Source organism: Nuphar pumila, chromosome 4 (genome assembly GCF_984573655.1).
Source record: "Nuphar pumila chromosome 4, dmNupPumi1.hap1.1, whole genome shotgun sequence".
In the NCBI taxonomy this organism is placed as follows: domain Eukaryota; kingdom Viridiplantae; phylum Streptophyta; class Magnoliopsida; order Nymphaeales; family Nymphaeaceae; genus Nuphar; species Nuphar pumila.
This window is the reverse complement of record NC_143252.1, coordinates 4,828,691-4,836,145: the sequence shown is the minus strand read 5'-3', so window position 1 is coordinate 4,836,145 and position 7,455 is coordinate 4,828,691.

Sequence of the window (7,455 nt, the reverse complement as noted above, 5' to 3'; positions counted from 1 at the left end):
CACTTCTAAGTGGGTCTAACGACGAAGGTAGTGGCAGAGCTCACATCGAAAGGTGGTGGTGGTTTACACCATCGATGGTAAGGCGACTTGCGAAAGAAGAGTCAAATATGACGACACTCGACTTGGGATTAGCTGCGGTACAATAAAGGCAGTGGGGTAGGTGGGGACTACCTCGATGGTCCAACGGAAACTGGCAGCTACAGGTGGTGTCAGAACTACACCTGTTGCAACCCAAGCTTGACTGGGTTGGGTTGGGTTCCTGTGAGTAGAAGCGCGACAGAGGGGTGCTCGACCAGATTGTGTTGAGTTTCGGTCGAGCAGGCTGCACAGAGGCAGCCTCAGAGTTATGCTTTAGGGAGGCACTAGATCATGTCTGTCCACTTGCTAAACTACAAGTGGTGGTGGTTCTTGGCGACACCAGAAGAAGAAGGAGAAGGACACATTTGGCGTCTGACCACCTGCTTAACCGAGTGGTGTCATTGGAAGAAACTAGACAGAAGAAGAAGTGGAGGGAGGCGGCTTCTTGGCCCACCTCTTCCGTCCATCAAGGAGCAGAAAAGAGAAACAGAGAAGAGGAGGTGACAGTGGCCATCCGGCAACTGTGTTAACACAGAGAAGGAGAGGAGGTCGGGTTCGGGGAACAGAGAGGAGAGGTGGTGCCATTGTTCAGGGACGAGGTTGGTAAGGTGGCAGTGGTGCTAATGGGGTGTCAGCAGAAACCAAACGAAGATGAAGGAGGTGGGGAGCTTGGTGGCAGGAGTGGTGGTGCCGACAACTAAGGAGAAGGGTGACAATGACTGTGAGAGTGTGGGTCGAAACCCTCATGACAACAAAAATAAGAGAGTGAGAGTGAGATTAAAAGAAAGAATGGAGGGGGGGGGGGGGGTGTATTTCATGCATAAATTATGGGATTTGAGAAGGGGTAGGTAAGGAAAAAGTTGTAACACCCCAATTATTTAACTTGAAAATTTTATAGATTTTTTTTTTTAAATCACAACATAATAATTGAGTTACCCATTCAGTCAAATAGTTGGGAGTGTTAGAGGGTAAACAAAGGTTATTCATGCCACATTCAATATCATATTAATAAATTAAACGTCAAGTCATTATTACAAGAATGATAACAACAAGTCATAATGTTTATCAGAGATTCGCAGGACTACAAATATCTGATCTCATGGTTTTGCTCACAACGATACCCATGATACACTTCGTGTACCTTATTGACTTCCTGAAAAACAAGAAAGGTAGAGGGATCGGACTACAACTAGTATGAGTAATCAACATTCTATCATTGTATATGTGCATAGTGCCATGTGTATAGGTAAACATACAACTATCATAATACAAATATACAATTTGCATATTTCTTATGAGTCACATTAAGTTTTCTCAGCCTTTCATTCAAAATCAAAGTATCACTATTTCAATTCTAAAAGACATATATCACCAAAGGTTAAAAGTAAAGATTGAAGTGTGTCTTATTAACTAGCTCTGTGGGTACACACAGGCTAAACGTCGTAGTGGATCGAGACCACTCGAGGATTCATTAAGATTTTATCAAGTAACCCAAGCGACTAGCAGTATGGATACCCAAAAGGAGCGGTTCACGATCGAAAGAGTATTTCTCACTGACAATAAATAGAAATAAGATGCATCCTAAAAACCTTTGCAGAAGACTTTGACTTACCACCTAAGACACATTGGTAGTCCTAGCCTCTAACTCCGAGGACTGAGGATCGGGTGAGACACCTTGCTCTTACAAATACAAAGAGTGTCGCACAGAGTTTATACTATCCAGCTCTCTAAGTAGAGTACTAATCCAGTAACATACACTGTCTTTTAGGTGTACCCAGAACCCAAAAAATCCCGTAATATATATTGTCTTTCAGGTATACTTAGAAATCCCAAATTTTAGTTAAGAGAGTTTACATTGGTTTGTATGTTATTTTGATTCATAACACAACATCTTGTAAAGATACCATAACTCCATTGTGCACTCAGGTGGTAATCTATGCTAACGGGTCCGACATAGTGCAAGTAACTACTAAGACAACTATCCATAAACCATCAACTCATGTTCTCCTAATACTCTTTTATTATATGTCAAGTCACTTTGACAAATCAAATGTACATGACTGTGTCATGTTTTTTATAGATTTTGCCAAACCTCTTGTGGCTCAATACGGTTTTGATGAATTTACACACGTATTTTTGAGCTTTAGAAATACCAAGAATCTTTTTTTAGGGTACCACTGATTTTAAATTGGACATCAGTTTGTATTCAAAGTGAGAACACTTCTTGTGCATTATCATAATTTTAAATACTATTTTAGAATTTATTCATTTTTTATTCTCATTCTGGAAGTCTTTCTCGGCATATATATATATATATATATATATATATATATATATATATATATATATATATATATATATATACCGAGTTCACACATACACATATAGAAGAGTGTGTTCTTTGTGGACCAGCTACATAGACCTCTTTCGGTCCATTCTAGAACCCAACCCGAATGGGAGTCAGGGGTTCCAACATAGAAGGAATTGTTATTATACTTAACCGTCATTCTTTCTCACACTGACTGTATCAAGCCCTTGATGGACTACAACTCATACCAGCCAATCACTCCCTTACAACGAGAAGTATTGATGACCACAATGGCATTCCTTGATTTTCCATGTTCATTTATACATATGCATATTTTTTATTTCTTGAAATTCAAATTGAGGTCATGGCAGGCCCTATTGAGGCAGCATGTGTTATTGTCCAATCTGCATCACTCTGCCAACATGCTATCACAAGTTTTTTTTTGTTTTTCCTTTTTCTCCATTTGAGAGGCAAACTAGGCTGCGACAACACCCCCACCATTTGAGTCTGCAGCGCCCAACATCTCTAATGATGATTTTTTTTTTTGAGGTAAGTTGGGTTGCGGTAGAACCCTTTTGGTCGGGTTAGTAGCGCTGAGCACCAACTGCATATTCCATTTCAATAAGCCAGTTGGGTTGCGGCAGAATCTGGCAGTTTGGGTCTGCAGTGCCCAATCACAGTGTATTTATGTCATTTTTTTTCATAGTCCTCATGCATACATGTTCCAAATCATCACAGAGTTGGACAGATTTATGGTTTCTATCGTGAATCAAGATAAACAATCTAAGTCATTATAGAGTTCGACAAATATAAAATCACAAATCGCATACAAGCATAACTATTTTTTTTACAGATCTACAACGTAAATCAGGGTATATGCATCACTATATATATATATATATATATATATATATATATATATATATATATATATATATATATATATATAGACAGCTCTGCAACATAAATCAAAACATGAATGAGATAGCTGAATGTATTTTCTTTGACAGATCTATAAGGTAAATTAAAACATGAATGATATAGTTCTTTTGACAGATCTATAATGTTAATCAAAACATGAACGATATAGTTGTATATATATTTTTTGACAGATCTATATTGTCAATCAAAACATGAACGATATAGTCATATATTTTTTTTTGACATAGTTAAACAGTGACTCAAAACATATGATGGCTAAAAGATCTGAACCGTAAATCAATGGGTATCATCATTATAAAATTTCTTGATAGATCTAAATAGTGAATCAAAATGAATCATGGCTATAACATTTTTGACAGGTCTGAACCGTGAATCCATATGTATCATCACCGTATATATATTTTTGACTAATCTATATAGTGAATCATAACATATCACGACTATACAAAATTTGACAGATCTGAACTATGAATCCACTATGTATTAGACACATATATCTAATCCTACGACTGAGTATATGTATAATACATATATCCAGACAATAGATGTCTACGTGTGTCACACGTCCCTAAGCATGCATATAAGAAAGAAAATGCCCCTACCTTTTCTGATGAGTCAAATCACTGAACAACTTCCGAGTTATGTGGCCGGATCGAGGTTCATAGTCCTTCTTCCGTTCGTTCCTTCATCCAGCACCTCCACTACGGCGATAGCACGACAAAGTAGGAGATGGAAGGGAAGAAAGGTAGAGAGAAAGAGAGAAAAAAATCGAGGGAAAATGAGAGAAGAGAGATTGAGACCCCAACAAAAATTGTGTATCTTGTTTTCATGGCAACTTCCAATTTTTCCCCCTTTTTATTTCTTTTGGTTCATTGCCAAAATCCCCATTCTTTGAAACTATCCTTCCTCTTTCTCCATTCACGCCCCTTTTGTTCTTTCCTAATCTATTTGTCTTCCCCATATCTCATTATTTTTTTTTTCATTCTTACCTTTTTTTTAGCTATACACACAAAGCAATCAAGAAAATCGTGAATGTGAAAGAAGGTATAGATAGCTTTCTAATTTAAACTTTCAACCTTCCTCTTCTTCTTAATTCTATCTTAAAGCCCATAGGGAAAAATTTGTGCTAAATGAAGAAATTTCTTCATGTTTTTAAAACCAAGATTTTGAATTTCAAAACCCTAATTGTGTTTCTCAATTTGGACTTCCCGATTAGTCTTTGTCTTCCTTAAAGAAAAAAAATGTATAGTTTTAAAATTTAATCTACGTTTTGTTTAAAAGAATTATAGTACACCACAACAAAAACCATGTGTGTGGTGGGATTTGAATTCAAGTCACTTCCTAAATAAGCAAAGAACTTCTCCACAACACTATTGCACTTTTCATTGCAATTAAAGTCTTTATTAATTTATTTATATGCATATAGGAGTTATAGTCTTTTTGTCAAAAGAGAATTGGAAAACTTTCTTACCAAAACTATGTGTGTGTGGGGTGGGATTTGAACTCACGTCATCTCCCAAATATGCAACAAACCTCTTCACAACCCCATTTTACTTTTCATTGCAATTATGTCTACCTTAATTTATTTATATACATATGAGTTTTCTAACGGATCTCAGATTCGAATTGAATCACCAACTACTATGAATTTATAAAACTCCCCAATTGGCTTTCGAATCTTGATTGGGGTTATACAATATTTGGATCCCTTAAATGCGATTGAATTCTAATTGGGTTTCGGATCTATCTGAAATCTAAATCCATTTGTTATATTTGAATCTAACTACCGGTTTCATATGATCTGGTTCGAATCTAAGATCCATTTGGAGCCAATGCATTCAAATAATATCATATTATCACATTTATTTTGAAGAAAATTCATATTTATTTATTTCAAAAATAGTCAAAATTTACAGGTTTTATATCATCTCCCCTTAAAATGAATTTCGTCCTCGAAATTCATTACACATACTAATCAAACAAATGAAAGTACTCGTTTGGTTTTGTCACCTTAGGTTTCCAAGTACATTCTTCAAGGTCGTGATGTTGCCATCACACCTGGATCAATGGAATAATCTTATTTTGTATCACTCATTCTCTGCGATTCATAATTTTCATTGGTCTCTCCTCTATCATCAGGTCTTCTTGCACATTTATGTCTTCAAAATGAATCACATGCGAGGGGTCTTGTATGTACTTCCTCAATATCGATACATAGAATACACTATTAATCTTTGCAAATTGACAAGGCAACTCTATTTGGTAAGCCATTTCATCGATCTGCTCCAATATGACAAATGGTCTCACACATCTAGGACTCAATTTTCTCTTCTTTTTGAATTGAAAAACACTTTTGGTCGGCAATACCTTTATAAACATTGAACCCCTATCTCAAAGGTGAGCTCCTTGCACCGTTGATCCGTATAACTTTTCTACCGACTCTGAGCGGTGCATATTCTATCTTGTATCATTTGGATCTATTCGGTATAATGTTGAAGTACCATCGGTGACTCCACTATTCTTTCGCCAACCTCATTTCAATGTATAGGTGATCTGTAGGGTCACCCGTACAATGCTTCAAACAGAGCCATTTCGATGCTTGTGTGGTAGCTGTTATTGTAAGCAAATTCAGTTAGTACTACGTGAGTATCTCATTCACCCTTTCAATCCAATATACAAGTACTCAACATGTCCTCCAATGTTTGTATTGTTCTTTTTGACTGATCGTTGGTCTGAGGGTGAAAGGTTATATTGAATTTCAACTTTGTGCCCAAAGTCGTATGTAACTAACTCCAAAGTCGAAATATGAATCAAGAATCTTTGTCCAAAATGATCGAAACAAGCATTCCATACAACCACACTATCTCCTTAATATATAAATTTGTCAAGCTCGCTAGGGATTGTCCCTTTCGCGTTGGTAGAAAATGCGTTGATTTTGTAAGTCAGTCAACCATAACCCAAATAGCATTGTGGTCTCTCTAGGTTCGCAGCAACCCCATCACAAAGTCCATCATAATATTCTCTCACTTTCATTGGGGATTCTCCATCACCTACATTGTTCTCTCAGGTTTCTAATGTTTGATCTTGATTTTTTGGCAAGTTAAACATCTTGCGACATATATGAAGGCATATTTAAATTTTTATATCATCAATTTGAGTCGATAAGGAGGTAAACTACTTAAAGATCTATATAATTTGTTCAAAATTTTGCTTACCTAGCGACATCCCATTTCATCTCATTCCACTAATACCCGCGGTGTAGGTCCTTGAACATCTTGGTACTGCTTGAGTGAATGGTGTACTTATACTTGTATGCCTCTTCTAACAACTCTTATCTTAATTCTGAGTCATTTGACACCCAAAGTCGCTCTCGCATTCATAAGCTTCCATCCTCTTTACGTCGAAATGCAGTATTTTCCTACTATGCCAGTGCCTCCATTTTCTCATATTGTGGGTCTTCTTTCTGCTTAACTATAATTCTTTCCTAAAATTTAGATTGAGCTATCAGACTTGCCACCTTTATCACACCTTGATTGTTTGAAAAAGACTTCCACTCCATGAAGTCGGCTAGCAAATTTCATCCTATATTCATCAGATTGGCCAAAGTGCCCCCAGCCTTGCGACTAAGGGCATCAACTACCACATTTGCTTTCCCACGATAGTAAGAAATTGTAAATTCATACTCCTTTATGAAATCAAGTCATCTCCTCTGTTTCATGTTCAACTCTTTCTGTAAGAACAAATACTTCAAACTTTTATGGTCCGTGAATACTTTGAATTGTTCTTTGTGCATATAATGCCTCCAGACTTTTAAGATAAATACCGTTGCCGCCAACTCTAAATCATGGGTAGGATAATTTCTTTCATGGGTTTTCAACTATCGTGATGCAAAAGCGATGACTTTGTGATGTTGCATTAATACACAGACCAAATCGGTATGAGATGAATCAGTACAGAGGTTCTGAAACCTACAATAAATCCACCATTTCCCGATGGCAAGGCTAATACTGGTGTTGTTGTGAGCTTTTTCTTGAGGTTCTGAAAGCTCTCCTTGCATTTATCACTCCATTCGAACTTCACTCCTTTTTTTTAAGAGTTTCGTCATAGTTATAGGGATCCGTAAAAAA